This window comes from Petaurus breviceps, unplaced genomic scaffold, assembly GCF_028583685.1.
Source record: "Petaurus breviceps papuanus isolate PSGF00001 unplaced genomic scaffold, PetGlider_PUasm1.0 138, whole genome shotgun sequence".
NCBI classification, from domain to species: Eukaryota; Metazoa; Chordata; class Mammalia; order Diprotodontia; family Petauridae; genus Petaurus; species Petaurus breviceps.
Window position 1 is genome coordinate 21,050,081 of NW_027185694.1, and position 23,970 is coordinate 21,074,050.

The window sequence follows — 23,970 nt, forward strand, 5'->3', positions numbered from 1 at the left end:
GGAGTTAAACTCTCATACTCCCTTTTCCCCAGCCCCCCTTGACCTTTCCCACATGGCCAAGTGAGCTGAATTCAGGTAGGGGCAGACATTAAGGAACAGGAGTAGGCTTCACAACCAAATTCTTATAAACTTTACACTTGTTTGAGATGATGACTTTGTGGGAAACGATGGGAGGAATTTTGTTTCCACATAATTAAAAGCACCCCTGTCTTTGAGTGACAGCAGAATGTGGGTCAGAGGTGACTGGTTCTACTCAGAGCTGTGATCTGAAGAGCCAGGCTTCTGATCAGGTAGGGGGTTAGAGGCTTGTGCGAATGCTTGACTGAGGGGAGTATGATGGGGGCAGTTAGGGAGGTTGCACCTAGCCAATGGGGAACAAGGTGGGAAATTCGAATGGAAGCAGCAAAAAGAGCTTGCATTTGTCTGAGTGGGGTACTCCATTAAGGGAGCTACGCATTTATTCAGAAAGAATAAATGTAAAATAAATAAAATGAAAAGCCTTTCCTGGCTTCCCAATAAAATATTATTTATTCCTAGACTAAGTATATTCCTCACAACATGGACCAATTTGCTCCAGCCTTTCCTAAGGATTCATTTTTCCAGGAAGCTGTGTTTACCAGGTACTCTCTAGGCCGCCATTTATGGTTGTAAAATGTTCATAGACTTCATCTCTTCAGCAAAGGACAGCTTTCATTGAATATTGCTTCCCTTACCCCCTTGACTCAGGTAGGAGGCATTCTTAATAATTTATACTCCCCTGGGACACTGCTACCTTTTATTCCGACCCTTGGGAGTCTAAATGGATGGTGCTTTCAGTTTGAGATGAAATTACCAATCCACACACTTACCTGTATACTGCAAGGATGGATCAGGGCGGAAGGGTAAAGAGATTTCATTGGGTCATCATGTCACTGTTTAGGAAAGGAAAAAGGTAGAAATCAGCTGTACTCTTTGAAACCTAGGATTGTGGTTATACTTAGCCCCATAACTAAGGTGAGTTGACTGGAGCTTTGTCCTAGAGTGTCAAAATTTATAGCGTATCAGTAGCAATTATACTCCTTTAGTAGGTGGAAACAACTGAACTTAACACCTATGCAGGGGGAATAATTCAATTAAGAAGCTATAAGCAGAGTACTTTCTCCTTCCTGCTGTTGCCCCTCTCTGACCCAGGCTGCACATTTGACCCTTGGGTTGTAGTTTGCCAAGCCCTGCTCTGGATGGTTATTTCAAGTTAATCTCCTGTGCAGAGAATATTACAGAATAGAGCAAGTCATTTCAAGGACCTTCTTGAGTATTTACAGAATAAGATATAGCAAATTATCTCAAGGACTACTGTGACTTTAAACAAGCTTTTTCCTTGTTATAATTTCTAAATCAACAGTTTTAGTTCTTGAAGGATGAGTCTACTCCAGCCTGCCCCCCCCCCCCCATCTCTACGTTATAGACACACTTTAACTGGTAATGCTTATATGTATGCTGCCTCCCCCATTGGCTTGGGAATTCCTAGAGAATAAGGACTGTCTTTCCCCTTTCTTAGTATCACCAGTACTCACTACAGTGCTGGGCAAACAATTGGCACTTGGTAAATGTTTATTGACTGATGGATGGACTGAGGTTAAAGGTCTCTCCCAGAGACTTCTTTCTCACCCCACCCAACTGAAGTCATTGTAAATAAAATAATACAGGGAAACTGTATAGACTTTGTAATTCAGATGACAAAGTACTGATTGACTTCACATATAACTGCTGTCCCCAAATGTGAAGGAGAAAACATACACCAGAATGGGGGCTTGAGGCAATAGCAGTTGAAAGACAACTCCATCTGCCCAGGGTTCTTAAGGGGAAGAAATAGTTGAATTCTGCAACCCAATCTGCCAGTGAAATTGAGATTGGAAGAGTGAGCTCAGAGCCATTTTCATCACTTTGCTACATTCATTAATATTCAATATTCTATATTCTCTGATACTCACAGATTGTGCATATAGCACTTTACAAAATGCTTACAACAATCCTGTTAAATAGGTCCTATTATCCCCATTTTACAGATGAGTAAAAAAGTCTCTGAGAAACTATAGGGTGGCCCAAATCACATAGGTATTAAGAACCAGACCTTGGGCTTAAACTCATCTTCTGATTTCCAGACAGAAGTTCTTGCTATGTGATGGTGCCTCTCACCTCTAAGGACCTTGAAAGGGAAAGCCTCCAGGGATGGAATAAGGTCTCAGTCATCGTGTGTATGGCTTTGGTGACAATGACTTTTCTCTAGCCTCAGACAGATGAAAAATAAAGGATAGGAAGAAACGGCTCTCCTCATATTTTGGCACTCGAAGTGACCAGCATATCAGAAACAAAAGTGATGCAGTTCGGCAGGAGTGGGTACCTTAGGAGGAGAGAAATCTATTCTACTCCCAGCACATAGACTTGGCTGGAAGGGTTTATCACATGGTATTTCAGATGACTTCTCAAGCTCCCCTGAAGATACCGATGAGTGCTTGGGGAAACAGAGGCGGCACTCATTGGACAAGATATTAAAAGACCAGAAGGTTGACTGAAGATAAGAGTGGTTGGAGCAATGACGTGAACGGAGAGGACTCAGTAGAGGCCATACCTTCAAGGGTACAAACCTCAGTAGAGCAGTTTTAACAAAGGGGCTTCTTAATGAAAGGTGGCACAATGGATAGAGTGCTGGTCCTGGAGTCAGGAGGACCTGAGTTCAAATATGGTCTCAGGGTGACCTGGGGCAAGTCACTTAACCCTGTTTGCCTGTTTCCTCATCTGCAAAATGAGTTGGAGAAGGAAATGGCAAACCACTCTGGCTTCTTTGCCAAGAAAATCCCCAAAATGAGGTCACACGGAGTTGGACATGATTGAAAATAACAACAAGAGAGTATTGAATTCTAGAATGTCAGAACTTGAATAAGTAGGAGGTTTTGCCTTTGTACCCCTAGCATCTGTAACAGTATCTGACAGTTGGTAGGTGTTTAATCAATGTTTGATTAATATTGGTTTCATAAACAGAATTTAGGGAAAAAGTCATGGGATTTTAGTGTTGGGAGGGATTTTATTATTTTTTTATTTAGCTTATACATGTGCAACCATGTAATCATGTTAAACATATTTCCATATTAATCATATTGTAAAAGCAGAAAGAGAAAAGGGAAAAACCATGAGAAAGGAAAAACAAAGTGAAAATAGCATGCTTTGATCTGCATTCAAACTCTATAGTTCTTTCCCTGGATGTGGTTAGCATTTCCCAACATGAGTTTTCTGGAATTGTCTTGGATCTTTTTATTGTTGAGAAGTAAATCATAGTTGATCATACAATGTTGCTGTTACTGTGTACAATGTTCTCCTGGTTCTGCTCATTTTACTCAGCATCAGTTCATGTAAATCTTTACAAGTTTTTCTGAAGTCCACCTGCTCATCATTTCTTGGCACAACAGTATTCCATTACATTCATATACCACCACTTGTTCAGCCATTCCCCAATTGATGGGCGTTCTCTCAATTTCCAATTCTTTGTTATCACATAAAGAGCTGCTATAAATATTTTTGTACATGTGGGTCCTTTTCCTTTTTCTTTTTTTAATGATCTCTTTGGGATACAGACCTAGTAGTAGTATTGTCAAGCCAAAGGGTATGCACAATTTGATTGCTCTTTGGGCATAGTTCCAAATTACCCTCCAGAATGATTGGATCAGTTTGCAATTCCACCAACAATGTATTAATGTCCCAATTTTTGTTGGGAGGGATTTTAGAAATCATTTTCTACAGTCCCTTCTTTTATAGATGAGGAAACTGAGGACCCAAGAGGTCAAGTGAACAAATACAAATTTAAGGAGAAAGATTATGGTTTGGGTTTTGTCCATTCTCAGTTTGAGGTACCACGAGACATCCAGGGAGGAAACCATAGGCTCTTAGATTTAAGACCAAAAGAGATTTTGGAAGTCAGACACACCTCATGTTCAAAACTCAAATTTATGTGTTAATTTATCAATATGAATGTTCTCTCCAATCATATAGCTGGCAAACCATCCAGTGCTATGTATTCTATGTAACTCTTGTTCATATCTTCCCATAAATTTACCTTAAAATTTCACCCACTTTTGTGCTTGGATCTTTAACTGCAGTCTCCTGATATTAAGAAGAGAACTTTGAGTACTTGAGCTGTCTGGCTATTATCCCTCACTACAAGGACCAGTCCACATTTTTCTTTAACCACACATTTCCCTGATGGCATTCTTTACCAATTCTTCCAAGTACCTTGTTTATCTTATATTATAGCCTGCTCACACCTACCACTTGCCTTTTCATTGATTGTCCTCTGTGTGATATTAATTTTCAATTCTTCGAAGATTCTTCTGTTTTGTCTGGAAATCATATACTGGTAAAACATCATATGAGACAAAGGTGAAGGAAGGGACATTGGGAGAAGACATCTGAGCAATGGGAGAGGAGGAGGAGAGAAAAGAAGCTCTCAGCAAATGGTCTCAATATTTTTCAGTGAAAGGCAAGGCAAGGCTCTCAGCTGAGAGGGTGAGAGGGAAAGGATTTGGAAAAGCTGTAGTAAGTGAGGTAGTGAATTGATTACAAAGGTTTAAAAGGGTTGCCTGGCTGCAGTGAAGTTGAGGTTTGTTGTTCAGTCATTGCAATCTCACGTCTGACTCTTTGTGACTCCATATGGGGTCTTCTTGGCAAAGATACTGGAGTAGTTTGACATTTCCTTCTCCAGCTCATTTTACAGATGAGGAAATTGAGGCAAACAGCGTTCAGTGGCTTGCCCAGGGTCACACAGCTAGTAAGTGTCTGAGGCCATATTTGAACTCAGGAAGAGGAGTCTTCCTGACTCCAGGCCTGGCAGTCCAGCCACTGTGCCACCTAGCTGCCCTAGAAGTTGAGATTTGAATAGATAACAAAAATTCGAAGTGGATCCAGTCAGCACAGTTTCCTAATTGACTTCAGCTCTGTTTAGTAGTACTGATTAGGAGACAAGGGCTGGGGCTTGGCAAGGATCAGTAATAGGATAAGGAGGCAAGGGCCTGGAGCATAGAGGGTAATAGAGGGTTGAAATGGTTCACCAAGGGTGGAGATAGGGAAGGGAAGAGAGTGTAGACAATATACAGTTATCCCTTCCACATCATGGGGGTTAGGGGCACACCACAATCTAGAAAATCTGCATAAAAATTTTTGGCCCTCCTTTATATCAGAGAAGAAATCTGAATTTTTCTTTTTCTTTTATGGGTGTTTACAGTACCTTATTGTAAAGTTAGGGTTGATATCATATAATGTGATCTATCTCTATATATAACATTTCTCAGTTTCTAATTTTTGTCTGTGTGGTCTGCTAGCTTTCATGTGTTGTCTGTAGCTTCTACAAAACTCAAAATTCTCATTTAATCTCTTATGCTAACCTGCAATATATTGAAACCGTGATGGGGAAAGTCTCACCGTGGAAGGGATAACTGTATGTTAAATGACTTATTTGAGATTATGCTGCTAATAAGTAGTAGAGTTAAGGTTTCACACCCAGGTCCTTGGAGTTCAATCCATCCCTCTTCCCACTTCCCACTGTTTCATCTCTGTCCATAGTCAGGGTATGTGGGTCTACTCTCAGTGACGGAAGAGAATGTGTGACCATTCAGAAAACTCTTAGGGTCTAATCTCAAACTCCTAGTAATAGTAAAGCTTAGAAATCCTTATCCAATACATGATAGCTGGAAAACACTCTGATATGGATAGCACTCTGATGTATTTATCATATAATATTATTATGTAATCGATTTATTATCTGAACACTATGAGGTCAGTGACCTCTTTTTATATAAGCTTTACAAGTTCCCCAGCACCTAAAGTAAGAATAAATATTTAATTTAGTGAATCATTGTATAGGTTCTGCCATCCTTGGTGCCTGGGTTAAATTGATCCCTGGGCCTATTACCTTGATATGTAAAGATAAAGATACCCTTGAATGTACTTGACAGGTTGACGAAGTTCAGGATCATGGGATCATAGAATGAGATAGGTGAGACCTTCAAGGTCACCTAGTCTAGACTCCTTATTTTGTAGTCAAGGTAAACTTGGAGATCCAGAGAGATTAAGGGGGGAGCCCAATTTTACTCAGGTCGTGTCAGAGCCAGGATCTGAATCTGAGTCACAAGTCCTGCTCTCTTTCCATTGCATCATGGGGCTTCCTGTTTTCTTTGCTCTTTGCAAAGCAGGGACATGAATGGTAGGTCCTCCATAGGACTAAGTTATGAAGCCTGGTCCCTGCTGGTCCATGAGCACCTTGTTAGACCTATCCTGGTAAGAGAAAAATAGCCATGATCTGAGCCCTGAATAATACAAAATGACTTATGTCTTGAGAAAAATTAAGGCAACATAGGGGCCATAACTATTACCATGTTTGGAGGCTACTGTAGGTAGAATGAAGGGAACTGAATCATTAAGCAAAGTTTTTCCCATGGCTTCATCCCTTTCCTTCTAAGGGAGTGATATGGTGAGAGACAGTAGAACACCATGGAATCTACTTAAGGAACAGATATGCACAAGAAATAAACAAGGGTCTATTCATACCTTCTCACCCCTGTTTGTCTATGCTCTGTAGTGAGGAAAAGTAAACCTTGCACATCCGGGAGTGCTTCACATTGTCTCCCAGGGATTTTGGTAGGTTCCTGTCTCCTTGAGAATGGCCCCCTTCATGCTGCGGGCCCCAAAGGAGCCATGCTTGAAGTAGATTGGGCATAGCAGGTGCCTGGGGTCCCAGACAGTATTCCAGTTCCCTCTGGGGGCAGTATAAAACACCAGGCTGAAGGGGTCCAGACAAAGTTAGAGCTTCCTAGAAAAAGACATCTCTTGGTCAGGTAAGGGCCATTTGAAAGGATCCAAAGATCTCCTACATAAAAAAAAAAAAAATCCTAGTGCTGTAAACTCCAAGACATAAAATAAACTTCACAGTTCCAATAACAAACAACAAATTCTGTACAAAACCTGGAGAAAAACCTTGAAATACAAAGGAAATTCAAGTAACTTAAGACTATTTTGTACCTTCTAGAAGTCACTGGAAGGAAAGTTATAAAGAGCAAAGAAACCCAAGAAATAACTGAAGATGACACGCCCGGCAAACCGAAGCATGGACATCTAATCACAAGAGCAGGCAGAGAACTAGATCTGGATGGTACATGTGCTTTACAAACACCTGTATTAGCAAGCACCCTAGCACGCCCATGAAGGCCCGCTAGCACAGGTTCTTTGATCTACTTTACTGAAGGAAAGCAACCTTAAAGAGGTCAACAGTCTTACTTTAATTACATTCACTAGTTCAGAGGAAAGGTCAGCACCCTAAACGTGGAGAAAATACAGGCAGAGAAAATACAAGTAGAGAAATTAGCACAAAGACCAACAGACAGGACTCCAGGTGTCTGAACATAGCAATATAACTATACACTTTACATGCATTACAGGATCGAGACAGGCAGGGGACTCCGAGCATCTGGCTACTCAGAGTCTTGACCAGGAAATCAAAAGATCCTTCTCATGAGTGAACCCTCAAAGCAAAATACCAACCTCCCAGAATATATAACAGACTCGGTCCCTGATTGCCTGAGAACTAGTAGGCACGCAACCTATGGGACTCAGCACAGCTGTGAATCATCAGGGTTCATTAATCCTTCAGATACTTACAATTTAGCCTGAGCCTGGGAAACTGAACTCCAACAAGAAGAAACAAAACAATAATCCTACCTTGCTTGGGCTTACAACTCCCCAGACCAATATATATATAGCAACCAAGGACAATAACAACAGAGAGACCATAAAGAGATTTCTTTCTAAAAGTACTCCAGAAGACGAGTAAAATGAAAAACTAAATAGTGGAGATGATGGAGAAATAGGCTTGAAACATCATGGACTAAACCTTGTGACCCTTGTCTATGGTGAACCAAGATTTTTGTGAGAGAATCCATAAAAGAACGGGAAGGTACATAAAAGGGGAAGGTAGAAAAAGAAGGCATAGAGGAATATATGATGTATCCTAATCAAATAAAAAGTTAAAAATTAAGGGCATATAACTCCTGTATTTTCTCAGAAGGAAGATAGGTTGTTGGAAAATGAATATTAAAGCAGAGAAGGAAATAGGAGAAAAAAAGGGGAAATCTTATTTCAGAGATTTAAAGGCATATTCCTTCCATTAAAGAATGGATACATTAAAAAAAAAAAAAAGATGGGGGCTTCACAGTAGGTAGAATCCACAGGGATTTGGTGGTTAGAGAAACCACTTATCTTGCCTCAGGAGAAGAGGAAATAGAGTTCCTTGGGGCAACTGGAATCTACCAGAATGAGAAGGTATGCACTCAGGAACTCATGACTGTTGGGAGAGAATGACTATGGGTAAAGCAAAGATTAATAATGAATTGCACAATCAAGTACATAAGAAAGTCCCTTCCATGGGGAAATATCCTCTTTATCATCTATAGGAAATACTATTTCTAAAAGTGAGGAAGAACAGAAAAAAAGGGGACAGTGAGTGAAATCTACAAAGCAGTACCATATAAATTGGAAGGGACCCCAAAACAGGTGCCTAAACTTCTAGTCTTTGGCATTCTTCTCCTCATTGGCTTTTTGGGTCTCTTTTGCCATTTGAGTTAGTCTATTTCTTAAGGTGTTATTTTCTTCAGTGTATTTTTGGGTCACTTTTCATGATTTTCTTGCATCATTCTCATTTGTCTTGCCAATTTTTCCTCCACTTTACAGACCAAAATACACTGCAAATAGTAGTCTGTTCAGAGACCATAAAAAAAAATAGACCCAAATGGAGACTTAATGATGTATTCACAAATAACAAATGGGTCAAAGAACAATCATATAATGATGAAACAAAACACCAAAAATTTTGAGATGCAACTAAAGCAGTCTTCAGGGGAACAACAATATTTTTAAAAATATACATTAACAAACTAGAAAAAGAGGATTAATGAATTGAATATGCATTTTAAAACCTTAGAAAGCCAAGAAATAAGCAAACCTAAAATAAGCACAAATGAGGAGATATTAAAAAATAGAGGAGTAGGTAAACTGGAAACCAAAAGAAAGTACAGCAATGTTCAACCAAAAGCTGGTTCTTTGAAAACACTGATAAAATTAATAAACATTTATCCCATTTGGTTAAAAAAGGACAGAAAATCAAATCCACAAAAGAGCAAAGGAACAAGATAAAGACATAAGAAAATCAGAAGAAATAAAAAAAAATGATCAGAACTTATAATTAGAATTGACCAAATACAAGACAATAACTCAATGTGACAATGAGAAATATTAAAGGAAATTCAAAAGATTGAAAAACCAAGAAAAAATATAAGGTATCTCAGAACAAAAATAATGAACCTTGAAAACAAATCTAGAAGAAACAATTTATCAGTGAACCATCTGAATGCAATGATCAAAAAAAGGGGTTAGAGACTCTATTTTAAGACATGATAAAAGAAAACTGTCCAAATCTCTTAGAACCAGAGGGGAAAGTAGAAATAGAAAGAATCCATAGATCATTTCATGGAAGAAACTCAAAATGAAAACTCCCAGGAACATTAGAACCAAAATGCTGAGTTTCCAGGTCAAAGAAAATACACTGCAAGCTGCCAAAAGGAAAGAAATCAAGTACTGATGAACCACAATCAGGATCACACATGGTTTTGTAGCCACCACTATAAAGAATCAGAGTTTGGAACACAATATTCAAGAAAGCAACATCTCCTTCCCTTCCCCTAAAAAACAGGGGCTTACAGTAAGGAATAACTTACCCAGCACAACTGAGCATAATACTACAGGGGGAAAATGAACTTTCAATAACATAGAGGAAGATTCCTGAGGAAAAGACCAGAGCTATATAGAAACTTTGAAGTTTAACCACAGGAATCAATGTAAACATAAAATGGTAAATATGAATGAACAACAATAAGGGACTAAACAAGAATAAACTACTTACATTCAAATTGGAGAGATGATATCAGTGTCCCCTCTGACCCCTATCATCATCAGGGCTCAAAGAGGGAGTCTAATTAGACAAGGTCCAGAAGTGGTTCTGTTGTATCTTTGTCATCTTAAAGAAAGAATGGAAAGAAAGAGGAAGAAGAATACACTATGGGGTAAATAGAAAGGAAGATTAGGGAAAATTACCTCACATAATCAGGGCATGCATCTATACAATAGGAAGATGATATTGGGGGAGCAGCTGACATTTCAACTTCACTCTCATCTGAACTCGTTAAAGGAAGGAAAAATACACACACATCCACACAGAATTAGATACTAAAATAAAGTCCACTCAACAGGGAAATTAAAGGAAAAAGAGAAGAAAGGGAAAAAAAATTAGAGGGAAGGTAGATTAAGGGAGGGATTAGTCTTAAGCAAAATGAACTCTATGTATGAAAATATTTAGAGCACCTTTTGAAGTGACAAAGAAGGGAAATCTGAAGAGGTGTCCAGAAATTCGGAAATGGCTAAAGAAATTATGATATATAAATGTTGTGTTATAAGAAATGATGGAAATGGTTTCAGATAAATCTCAGAAGACTTGTATGAACTGATTAAAAGTGAAGGGAACAAAACTAGTGGAACAATTTATGCAATGATGACAATATGGTAAAGGAAAATAACTTTGAATGGATTGGGAACTTTTATAAGCTTTATGACCAACCATGATTTCAGAGGACCAATGATGAAATATCATTGATAGGGAAATGAAGGACTCAGAGTTCAAAGTGAGAAAAAAAAGAACTTTTATACACATGAACAGTGTGCAAATGTTACTTGACCATAATGTTTTTAACGGGTTTTGGTTTTTTTTTTTTCATTCTTGTTTGGGTGGGGTTTAGGGTAGGAAAGTATATAAAGGTTTTGTGTTTTTTTAAAGGATTCAGGAGACATGAATGTATTTGCAGGTAGCAGGGAAGTAGTCAGTAGACAGGGAGAGACTGAAGATTAGAGAAAGTCAGGATAATAGAGGAGATAATCTAGAGAAGATTGGATAGAATAGGATCACTTGTGTATATAAAGGGGTTTGCCTTGGCATGAAGAAGGGCCACCCCTTCATGTGAGACAGGTTGTGGTTTGTCCTCCATTTTTGAAGAGGACATCAAGGAAATGATGACATGACTTGCAATTGATTTTGATTTGAACTAGAGAGGACTGGGCAAGGTCACCAGCCTCACTTTCTCCTCCAGAGTCATCTGGGTCCAGCGGCCAGATATCTATCAGGATGACTGGAGATGGCCTAGGATGCAATGGGAGATTTTGGCCCTTTTGAGCTAAGGAATTTTCAATTGCTTTCTTTGAGTGAGTCAAGGATGAAGGAAGAGATACTGGGTGGAGATATCAGAGCAATGTGAGATGAGGAGGAAGGAAGAAAAGGAGCTCTCTGCAAATGACCCGGAGTTTTTCAGTGAAATATAAGACAAGAATCCCAGCTAAGAGGGTGAGACAAGAGGGAGGCATGGGAGCCTTGAAGAGGGATTGAAAAGGTCTGGAAAAGCTACTGCAGTGAGAGAGGTAGTGAATTGATTACAAAAGTATAAAAGGACTTCCTGGCTACAGTGAAGTTGAGGTTTGTTGTTCAGTCATTTCAATTATGTATGACTCTTTGTGACCTCTTGTGGGATTTTTTTTTCTTGGCAAAGATAATAGAGTGGTTTGCCATTTCCTTCTCCAGCTTATTCTACAGAAGGGGAAACTGAGGTCAACAGGGTTAAGTGACTTGCACAGGGTCACACAGCTACTAAGTGTCTGAGGTTAGATTAGAACTCAGGAAGCTGAGTCTTCCTGACTCCAGGCTCAAGAACTCTTATCTGCTATGCTACCTAGCTGCCCCAGAATTTGAGATAATAATTCATATGGCATTTTCTCCATGAAGCCTTTCTTGACATCTCCTTGCCTTTCCCTAAATAAAAATATTCTTCCTCTATATTTCTTTGGATCTCTCCTTTGCAGTTATCTCCCTCTTATTTATTTCATAGGCTTTTGTGCACATATAATATCCCCCTACTATATTGTAAGTTCCTTGAGAGTAGGGTGTACCATATCTATATTTGTAATCCTGTTTCTTTAAACAAAGTAGGTGCTTAATGAATATTTATGAGGCTCTACTATATGCTACTAATAGGTCGTGTCTTATAACCTGGCATAGATTACACTCCCAGGACTCACATAAAAAAAAAAAAAAAAGCCTGTTCATCCACAGTGCAGTGATAGGAACCTATGATAACAGCCCTTCAAGAATCTATGAATATACCTTTAGCTATGGACATGGTGGTCCCTGTTGGGTAGCTTCTGAAAATTAAGGGGCTGTTAATTTATGTCCTACAGTGAACTGATGACTGGAGATTAGTTGACCAAATTTTTTTTATTTTGCTTTATGGAGGGGGAAAGGTAGGGCATTTGGGATTAGGTGACTTGCCCAAGGTCACACAGCTAGATTTTTTTGTGTGTGTGTTAAATGTCTCAGGCTGGATTTTAACTCAGGCCTTCCTGACTCCAGGGTTGGTGCTCTATTCACTGCACCAGGTTGACCAAAATTTTTTAAGAGTATGGGAGGAAAAAAGAAAAGCTTAGGGTCTTAGCAACTGTAACAAACAAAGGACATGGAAATATCAAGAAAAGACAGGAATGAGTCAAAATGAGGAAGTTTTATCTGAAATCAGAGGCTCAATAGAGAAATCTTGTAGACTGAAGACAAAGAGGAATCAGGCCTCATAGACTGAGGAAAGAAACATCTGGGATGTTGTGCAACTGAAACAGGATAGATGAGAAACTGGAACACCTTAGCAAAAATGCCCTATTTGCTCAAAGACCAGGAAAATTTAGTGATAGATCAATTATATTGGATGCAGGGAGAGGGGAGAGAAGGGAGTGCACACAGGAAAGGGAAGGAGTAATAAATATGTTTGAATTAAAGAGAAACAAATTTCTCTAGTAAAAGAAAGGTGGTTTAAATGTATTTATTTCATTGTTTTTCACCCTTGCTAAGTATAAAGTGCAAGTTCAATGGTGTTTTGATTTGTATTTGTCTTATCATTAGTACAATAGTTCAGGTTGGGAGGGGTGATGAATGAACTAGGATAGTGCCTATGTGAGTGAAGAAGAGAAGATATATGTGAGAGCTATTGTGGAGAACTGCATAGTCTGGCCAGTAGGCATTTTTAACGCACTTTTCGTGGACAGATAACAGTATGCTTCTACACTAAAAAAAAAAAGTAAGAAAAAATATTCACATATACATATAGATCTTTTTCAATGATTTATTCATTTCATATTAATACTTTTTTCTGAAATAATAGCTTTATGCTCTTGCATATTGATCATTTGTACTGAAACTCAAAGTTTATTTCCTATTTTTCTAGTCCTAGTATGCCCAGTAATAAATTGCATTAATTGCCTCTCTTGCATTTCCATGACAATACTATTGCAACCTGGGATTTTAAAAATTCTGAACAAAGCACAAACCATTAGTCAAACCCAATAATAACACAGGTAATAGATTCTGCACAATAACTCCTAGCATAAATAAGAGGCACCAAGTTTTTTGCAAAGTTCAAAACTTCAGGAATCCATCAATTCTGATTTAATGCCCTTATCCAATCCTTTTTTTTTTTTTTTTAACAGTTTCACTCTTATCTTTTATTAGAGAAACATGGAATGTTTATAAAAGAAAGTAACTAAGGGGAAGGGCAAAATTCACATTTCATATACAATTTGGCAGTAGTAGTCCCACTGTTTAGACAACTTTTAATGAAAGAAAAAATTAAAAATCTAGCAAGCTACCTTATCCATTTCTTCACTAGGCAGAATCTAGCAATCAAAGACTGGTGGAAAGCCAGTTTCCTCCCAGATTTGATATCGTATTTAAAGGGATCATATAAGAGCCTCTAATAAGTGGGTCATGTAATCTTTGATCTTAAAATCTATTATGAAAACATATATGCTGGTCTAGTAACCTGATGTAAGGAAAACCTCAGAGGCATTAGAACATATATAATATGTATGTAATATATAATACAATATGATACAATACGATATGTAATATAATATAATGTAACATAACATAACATATCCCATTTTGGTCTTTTGTGCATAATCAGGAATCTCACTGAGGAGACCTCAGGTTCATATAGTTCATAGCATTACAGATTAAAGTTGAATGGACAATGGTTAGTTCAACTTACTTTATAGATGAGGAAAGTGAGGTGTTGGGAGGCTGTGACTTACTTGGGGTTATATAAATTGTAAGAGGAGGAGCCTAGGTTTGAGTTTAGCCCCTCTGACTATAAATCCATACCATATTGCAGTATTGTGGGATTTGATGTAACCAGCACAATAGTTTCTGCAGAGAGGGGCACCTGGGGCACTTGAGGCACCTGGAACTAAGGCCCCAAGAGATTTCACATGTGTGTGTTCAGCCTCTATTTTCATATTAGTTCAATGAAAACAGGACTGTTTATAGGAGATCATGATAAAAGACAAAGACAGAGAAGATCATGAAGACAATGAAACAGAAGGAATTGTACGTGTTTATATATCTCCTTACAATTTACAAAGCACTTTCCTTGAGAAGTAGGTAATGCAAGCATTGTTGAAGTTCTAGTGGATGGGCCCATCCCTATAGGAGCATAGGACCCCATTGTGAATCATACTTTGTACACCATCTTGTACCACCAATATGTTGATCCCAATTATACTTGATTAAACCAATCAGTTACTCAATCAACAAACATTTAATTAAGCACTTACTATGTGCCAAACACTAAGCTAAGCACTGGAAATACAAATATTAGCAGAAAGATAGTCCCTGTCCTCAAAGAACTTACAGTTTAATGGACGAAGACAACACATAAAAGGAAATTGGAAGGGGCAGGGAAGGAGAGAGGATGATATGAAGGTGGAGAAATAGTATGGTAAAGAAAGTCATGGGTATATCCTAGAGAGGAATGAAGCATGGCTGCCCTTGATTCTCTGCTAAAATGGAGGCTCGGGGAGGAGCCAGCTAATTGGAGGGAGAGAAGGAAGGGGAAGAAGCTGCTTTCCATGTGTGAATTTGGGGGCTAGAGGGAGCTTTCAGGATAAAGAGCATCACAGAGGAAGTCTAGAACCCTGGAGAAGAATAAGGACCAAACACCAATAATAACTTTTCCAGATAAAAAAAAAGGTGGAGGTGAGGAATCAAATAAGGGCATAGATTAGCTTGTAAACAAAACAAGGAAAGTGAGAAAGGAAGAAAGGAGGCTTTGTGGTCAAGTTCACAAGTCATCTCCAAGTTCCCTTAATAGAAAAGGTTATACCGTTATCCCTTCCACATTGGGGGGTCTGTGGGCATGGTGCCCCACAATCTGGAAAAGTTATATAAATTTTTTGACCCTCCCTTTGTGCTAGAGAAGGAGTTTGAATTTTTCTTTTTCTTTTATGGGATGTTTATGGTATCTTCTTATAAAATTTGGGTTGATAATATACTATAATATGCATATATTTTATGCATTTCTGAGTTTCTGAACTTTTTGTGCTGGCCTTTGTGTGCTGTCTGTGGCTTCCACAAAACTCCCCTATCTTTCTCATTTACTTTCTTAAGCCAACTCATAATATATCAAAACCGCAATGGGGAAAGTTGTGATGTGGAAGGGATAACTGTAGAAACCTCAAGTCTTATAGTAGCTACCTTCTGCAAAACTGGATTGGAGCAACCAATAGCCTGATTTTTTTAAAAGGGAACCTTAAAACGTGGCTTAGGCTTGACTCCCATCCCTGGCAAAATTCTCCAAAGTATTGTTAAAGGGGTGACTGGTGACCATCTAAAAGAAAATGAAGTGGTGGTCCTGAACAGACTGTATGACTTCATTAAGAACAGGTCATGACACACACTAACTTTGTTTCTTATTTCATCAGGATCACTAGACCGGTGGTTCTATTTACAAAAGTCTTAGCAAAGATTTGATAAGGTCTTTAATGTTATTCTTGCTGAAAAGATGGAGAGGTATTGGCTGTGTGACAGGACAATTAGGTGAATTTAGGATTGATTATGAATAGCATGCCCAAAAAATAGACATTAGTCATTTACAGTCATTTTAGAAGAAGGGCTCCAACAGTGGGTCCCAGGGATCTGTCCTTACAATTTTTATTAGCAACTTGGTTAGGAACTTAGGCTTATAAAATTTGCATATGACCCAAAGTTGGGAGGGATAGATAATTCCTTGGATAACAGAATAATAGTGCTTTTATTTATTTATTTATAATAGTGCATTTACATAGTGCTTCGAGTTTTGCAAAGTGCTTTACAAATATCTCATTTTCTCCTCTCAACAACCCTAGGAAGAAGGTGCTATTATCATTTTCATTTCACAGATGAGGAAACTGAGGCAGGAAAAGATTAAAGTGACTTGCCCAGGGTCACACAGCCGGTAAAAGACTACAGCTATATTTGAACGTAAGTCTTCTGCACCCCAGCACACTATCCACTGCCCCACTTAGCAGCCTCCTAAGACTTGTAAAAAATTTTGACTGTCTATGACATCAGGTTTTACTAATAAAGATGAAATGTAATTGAGATAGATGTAAAGTTTTACATTTGGGTTCAAAAAATCAACTTTATAAGTACAAAAGGAGAGAAGTGTGGCATGGTGTGGGAAATATCACAAGGCCTTACCCCATGTAAGTTAAGTTGGTTTTTCCTTAAAAGGCAAGTAAAACCATCCCTGAGATTTAATTGACTCAGGCCAGTAAGGCTCAAGCTGTGCATGTGGTTTCTCGGTCAAATGAGCACGAATGACTTTTTTGTAGTCAGGTGTCCTAGAAGCCAAACCAACAGTTTGAGCCTTAATCCCTCTGTCAATTAATTCAAGCGGACAATTTCAATGCTTTCTGAGGAAAACTTAATGGAACCTGCAAGGTGTAGGGCCTCAGGCTATCATTCCCACCAAATAAAGCAAGACAACATTTTGAGAAAAAAAATCTGGGATTTTTACTAGACTGCAAATTCAATGTGAATGGCATGTAACTTGGGAGGCGGAAAAGCTAGTGCCATCTTAGTTTTCAGTTGAAGGGGTATATTTTCCAGGAACAAGGATAGATTCCTAAAAGGGTGGGAGCAAATTTCCCCTTTTCTCTAATTTCTCTAATTCTCAGAGCTGGGTACCTGGCTACCCAGATCCCTCTTCCCCTTCCTTCATGCAACAATGCTCACCAGTCTATTGTCTCATTAAAAACAGTGCTTAATGAATCACTAGTGTATAGGGTTGTGCTAGGGTGAGAGGCCTACAGAAACTCAGAAGACAAATTTCCATCCTAGAAAAACAGAGCCTGGTGGAATGCAGCTATGCCTCTTTATAAACACTCACAGATATCCCTAGATCCAGGCTCAGGTCCCATGGGTCTCCTGACACCTGGATCCTGGACTTAGGCACTAGACCTATCTCCCTCACTTAGCTGGGTTATGTCTTCTTTGGCAAGAACCTTTGACGTTGCTGGGCCGTTCTCAGCCTGTTGCTTTATACTTAGTGTTGACACAGGTGTTATTTCAGCCTTGGCTTTAGCACATCCTTCATCCACCCTCCCTACATCTTGTCAAAGGCACTCCCTCTGCTATTCAGAGCTCCCTATGTCCAACCTCGTCCCCTAAAGTTCATGCTATTTTTAGACATCAGGAAGGGATTATTTGGATTCTCAATACTCCCGGATGTGTGACACTTGCCATTTTAGCCATACAACCTAACCAACAACACAGAGTAGCCTGACCCTTTCTTTCCTGGTATTGGTCCCTAGGGCTCTTTGTACATAGCTTCCTGATCTCTCACACACATCGAGGCATTATGGAATAGCCAGCCTGGTTTGGACACAAGCTACCCCATCCCCTGGCTTTCTCACCTGCTTGGCTAAGTTATTTCCCTTCTCTGTACCTCAGTGTCCTGCCACATAAAGGGACTAGAAAAGCTCTAAAGGTTTTTCCACCTCTAAATCCTACAAATTAATTAATTCATAAGCCTTTCCTGGCTCAGGAAGCCATAAATACTGAGTACTGCCATCCCCACAAGAGAACAGAACGAACTCCCTGCTATTTAAAGAAGGTCATAGGAGATAAAGCTAAGGAGGAACGTGCTAGGGTGGTCTCAATTTCCACAAAGGAAAGCAACTAGGAAAGCCATCTTCCTTTCTAATAGGAGGCATTGGGGTTCAGGGATGGGAAACCTATGGCCTTGAGACCACATGTGGCCTTCTAAGGCCTTGGGTGCAGCCTGTTGACTGAGTCCAAGTTTTAATAATTAAGGGGATTTGTTCTGTGAAGTTTGGATTCAGTCATAGGGCCACACTTGAGGACCTAGAGGGCCACATGTGGCCTCAAGGCCATAGGTTCTCCACCCCCGGATAGTTGGAAAGACTTTTTTGTCAGGAACATAGGAGTTAGGATGTCACATTGGAATAGACACTAAGAGGTGTGACTAGGTGGTGCAGTGAACAGAGGACGGGCCCTGGCATCAGGAGGACCTGAGTTCAAATCCGGCCTCAGACACTTAACACAAAAAACTAGTCATGTGATCTTGGGTAAGTCACAACCCCAATTGCCCTCTCTTCCCCCCTCCAAAAAGTGAAAAAAAAAAGTATAGACACTAAGAAAGCTTCCATAATTATCTTCCTGTACAGGAGTAATCTCTTTATGAATGGTCCTTGCATGTGGGATCTCTGTCAGTTTAATCAGCTTCCATATCATTGTACAACCTTGAAAATCAGAGTAGGAGTCATTACAACCAAAACAATTGGTTGGCTTTTCATGGCCAAGATTTAGAATAAGAGAGCCACCATTTCCTGTGTGATAGGATTCACATTTTTATAGTGCTTTAGTATTTACAAAGCACTTTCATCACATGGCACTCCAACCCCATTCATGAATGGGTTCAGCTAGAATAAGTTACCCTTGGTTCAAAATACTCTGTGGGTACAAATTCTCTAAAAACCTATAGTTCATGACCCCCTATTGATGTTTTTACTTTTACAAGCAAAAGATTCAGTTGGTTATAAGCAAAGGACTTTATTGAAATAGCATAGTAGCAATAGAAAAGTTCTATAAACCTGGAGACAACATACTCTGTCATAAATACATATGCCATTTATGGGAAGAATGGACATGCTGAGGAAACATACATGGAAAGCACAAATGAGGGAAACACATGCATCCAGAGAACACACATGGAGGGTCAACTTCTTACATCTTCATTGCTTCAGGACCACTGATGTCTTCTGGTGACATCATCATTTACTTCCTAATAGCATGCTTCCTGATGGTATTGTATGACACACAGTCCCTGCCAGGAATGTAGTCTCTGGCAGGTGTATAATTATGGCACTTAGTTTCTGTTCCCTTCTGAATCTACTGTGCCTCAGCTGCCCTCACGTGTGCTAAGCTTCTCCCTGATATGAGCTTCTGGGTTTCATCTCTTCAGGACTCCTACTGGCCACCTCAGCTCCCTCTCTTGCCATTCTGGACACACCTATGATGTAGCTATATGGTGCTGTTGACCTCCTTGGTCAATATTTGGAGTAAGAGAGCCACTAGAAACTGGAGATCTCTAAGCTGAGTTACAGCTACCCTGATTCTATTGTCTTTCCTCCTTCCTTCCTGAAAGAAAGACAGGAATCTTTGTAGTAGTGACAGTAATGAAGACAAAGTTGACAGCTCTGACCCAACACCCTCTCAGGTGTTGCTAAATGCCTCCTTGAGATTTATTGAAACTTCAAGGTAATTTGCATGGCCCTAGTTCTAGCTATGAGGGGGCATAATAGGAAGCGAAGTTAATTCATTCATTTGACCTAACCTAGTCTCCTGTTATGTATGTATGAAAGACTTATGTATGAAGGACTTCCAAAAGGGAGGACTGGGTATATATGGCTATGGTTTGACTATCAAAAGGGCTAAATGTGTATTTCTTATTAGTTCCCAATCATGTTGGCTGGGGCAGTCTCACAAAAAGGACATAACATTCCCTTTAAGGAAAAAGTCCCAACAGCATGTGACAGATTTGGCAAATGGCAACAGTACTTGATTAGGAGATGGCAGAGGGCACCAGCTGTAGGAGTAGAATGGAGTAAGAATAAGGCAGTGCCAGTTACTGGGAGATGTGATAAGAGGTATTTCATTACAGCATAGGACTGGTACATGAACAGAGTGACTCTGCTACTCCCCACATGGAAGAGGCTTGGATAGGGAGGAAATGGGGGTAGGGGGAGTGTTCCTGCTTGCAGGAGAGTCATAATAATGTCTTGCAGAGGCTTTAGAGGATGGGCAAACATTCCGTAAGTCGTTCTGGCCTACTAATAACAGCCTTTTCAATTGGTTAGGTAGCCAGAACTGAGGACACCTTTAAAAGTTATTAGTTGACCAAAGCCTCATGCATTCTCTTAAATTGCTTACAGTTTGACTCTTTCACTGATGGCATCTGATGAGAGACGAGGCAATAAAGAGTCATTGGTGTGCTCTGTGAAAATAGGCCTTAGTCCTCAGCCTGAGAATTTGTTCTTTTGTTTTAGGGGAAGGAGATTATTCTGGAGGTTCTGACCTTCTGGATTTCAAAAGCTCAGGAAAAATGAGCCTCTGGGAATCGAAGAGTTTATGCCAGATTTTGCAACAAGCCCAACATTGATGCCCTTAGAGGCCAGGAACAAAGTTCATTCTCAGCCTAGTGGGTAACCAAAATGAGAATTCATCAGACAGCAAAGCCACATTTGGATATGAACTTGGTGAGACCTAGGCTATGTAGAAACTGGATTAAGTCTCCGCTCACTCTTCCCAGAGACTGAGGTAGTGTCGATGAGAATGTGCCCTTGAGACACTGCGGTGAAATGTTGATACTTTTATTATTGCTGTATCTTTGAAGTAAATATGCTTTTGTAAAAGCTAATTGATATTAACTGGCTAAATAAAACTGGGGTGCTAGTCATTCACTGGTGCCTAATAGTTGGGGGCAGAGAACATAATCAGTGGAGGCTTAAGCTGATGGCAATAGAGAAGAGACGCCCCAAGCCCTCGGGGTATGCCAAGAACTTTGAGGGAAGAAGAGATAAAAACAACCTGACTCTGAGACAGTGGACCATATCTTATTCTCTATACAGCCATGATACTTCTCTATAAGCATGAATTGTGAGAAGGGGGAGGGGAGGAGCACGAAAAGGGGTGGAGAGAGAGAAGAGGAGGAGGAGGGATGGGGAAGACTGAAGGAGGAGGAGAAGGTGAAGAGAGAGGGAGCTGCAAAGAGAGAGGGGAGGTCTGTTCCCATTGGTGGTATTAGAATCTAAGAGATTATATCCTTTTATGTATTGGGATGGTAGAGCTGGATTATTCTATTACTTGGTTTTCCCTTGTTATTCGCTTTGCTGCTCTGGCTTCATTACAAGTTTTGTTATCAGATTTACAATCCCTGCCTGGTCTATTAGATAATATGGTGAATGAGGGCTCAAGTCATAGCTGCATAATTTGATTACTCTAAACCCTTCTAACTTGAGCTGATATCCCTGATTGATCAAGCAGGGGTGCCAGAGGTGTGGGTGATGAATGCTATACCAGTAATCTTGGTGTCTTTCAGACCTGACTTCAGTGCCTTTGAAGCCCTCAGACATTATTTCCTGGCCTTTCCCACACTCTGGCCTCTTCCAGGTTCTCCTACAATCAAGGCCTCTACTTTACCTCTGAACTTCCTTCCCATGAACTTTCTTTTCTTTTTTAAATTAAATTAAATTTTTTTTATTTTTGGAGGGGGGAAGGCAGGGCAATTGGGGTTAAGTGACTTGCCCAAGGTCACATGGTTAAATGTCTGAAACCGGATTTGAATTTAGGTCCTCCTGGCTCCAGGATCAGTGCTCTACTCACCACACCACCTAGCCACTCCTCCCATGAACTTTCAATCCAATCCCAGAAGCCAGGTCCTTTCCACCTTCTACCAGGGGTGAGGAACCTACAGCCTCAAGGTCACATGTGGCTTTCTAGGTCCTTGGGTGTGATCTTTTTACTGAGTTCAAGTTTTACAGAACAAATTCTTTTACTCAGGGGATTTGTTCTATGAAGTTTGGATTCGACCAAAGGGCCACACTTGAGGACTTAGAGAGCTACTTGTAACCTCAAGGCTGTAGGTTCCCCAGCCCTGTAAGATGCTACTGCTTTCCCATGTATGGGCTTCATGGATACAACTCCTATTCTATAGAGAGTCCAAAGTTCCTTGGAAAACAAACAAGAAGCTTTGTTCATAGCTCCCCCAAACCACTGGAAGCTTTGACTAGAAGTGCCAGCCTCCAAGACAGAGCCTATGGAGAGCAGCCTGAGTCAGATTAAAATGTAATTGGGAGGACCCACATTTACAAAAATATCTACAGTAGCTCTTTTTGTGGTGGCCAAGAACTGGAAATTGAGGGGATGTCCATCAATTGGGGAATGGATGAACAAGTTGTGTTATATTATTGTGATGGAACACTGGAAGTTTCCTCCTGACTTGAAATGACAGATGTGGTTCCCCCCGAACCCAGAAACAAAGCTGAAAGGGGGTAGTTAAAATGCTAGATGATAGAATTGGGATACAACAAGGTTTTGACAGACTGGACACGTGGACTGACACTAGCAGGATGGATTCAAAAGAGATAAATTGTAAACGCCTGCATGTTTGTTTAAAAAGGTAACTGTATAGATGTCGTCTGGGGAAAACATGATTAAAATGGCATTTGTAAAATAGACCCAAAAGTGTTAGTATCTGTAAGTTCTTAACAGTGGGATATGAGAGTGAAGAAAGCTAGTTCAGCACCCTAAAGAACTTTCCCTTCTTATGGTATCCTCATAATATTCTCTTTGTATAGCATTTCTTCTGGATGAGCCATTCAGCTGGTGTCCCTGGTCTGCTTCCCCTCATAGCTCAACTCTACTGCCAGGGCTGGCTCTCTTTGTATCCTTCTTTGAAAGTTGCCACACTTAGCTGTGACTAGGTGGCGCAGTGAATAGAGCACCAGCCCTGAAGTCAGGAAGACCTGAGCTCAAATCCAAGCTCAGAAACTTACACACACAAAACTAGCCATGTGACTTTGGGCAAGTCACTTAACCCCAATTGCCCTACCTTCCCCCCTCCAAAAAAGCAAAAAAAAAATTTTTTTTTAATTAAAAAAAAAAAGAAAAAAGCTGCCACACTTTATTGTGTGTATTTTGAGGGCTTGTGTCTCTGCTCCATGCCTCAAACTATATGATTGGGGCCATGCTTTTTTTTGTGTGATTTTGTAATGTTCTCTTTTTGTTGTTTTATAGTTGTTGTTTTCTCCATTTACACTGTATATACTACTTTCTCACTTCTGCTTACTTCACTTTGTGTCAGTTCATGTAGTTCCTGCTTTTCTGTATACATCATTTTTGTTGTTTCTTACAACATATTTATATATAAACATACACATATGTATATATGTGTGTACCACAATTTGTTTGCAGGTTTATCTTTTTAAAGGCTTTCAGAGATGTGGTCAGTCTTCAACCAGCCAACAGCCAGCAGGCTTCCTATTCAATCAGAAAACTCCTTCACACTTAATAAAGAGATAGCAGGACTTAGACATTTCTTTGCATTTTGTTAGCATATTAATACCTTATGGGCTCCCGACTTTATATGATTACATCAGCTAGCTTGGGGGGTGGTGCAGCTGGTAGCTTTCCTTCCTTCTCCTGTGCTACAAAGGGAATATACATTGATAAGACCATGCTTTTGCCAATATATAATGATATAGGGTCATGTAGGCAATGACAATGGATCATGTCCATGAGCATGTCATCATGAAACTGAGGATGGCTCAGAATTTTGAAGATGACAGAGAAGGAAGATACCTAAGGGCATCTAAGCCATGGCAGATTCCCCTGCCTCTGTGGATGCTGACAGCAGTGTTAAGCTCTATCTATCTATCTATCTATCTATCTATCTATCTATCTATCTATCT

General features: G+C 39.8%; 1 protein-coding gene across 1 annotated transcript in view; it reads right to left on the minus strand.

The window, feature by feature from the left end:
* LOC138176672 (elongin-B) overlaps nt 1-23,970 on the minus strand; it is a 497,250-nt gene that overhangs the window by 256,737 nt on the left and 216,543 nt on the right. The gene's annotated exons all lie outside the window — the stretch shown is intronic.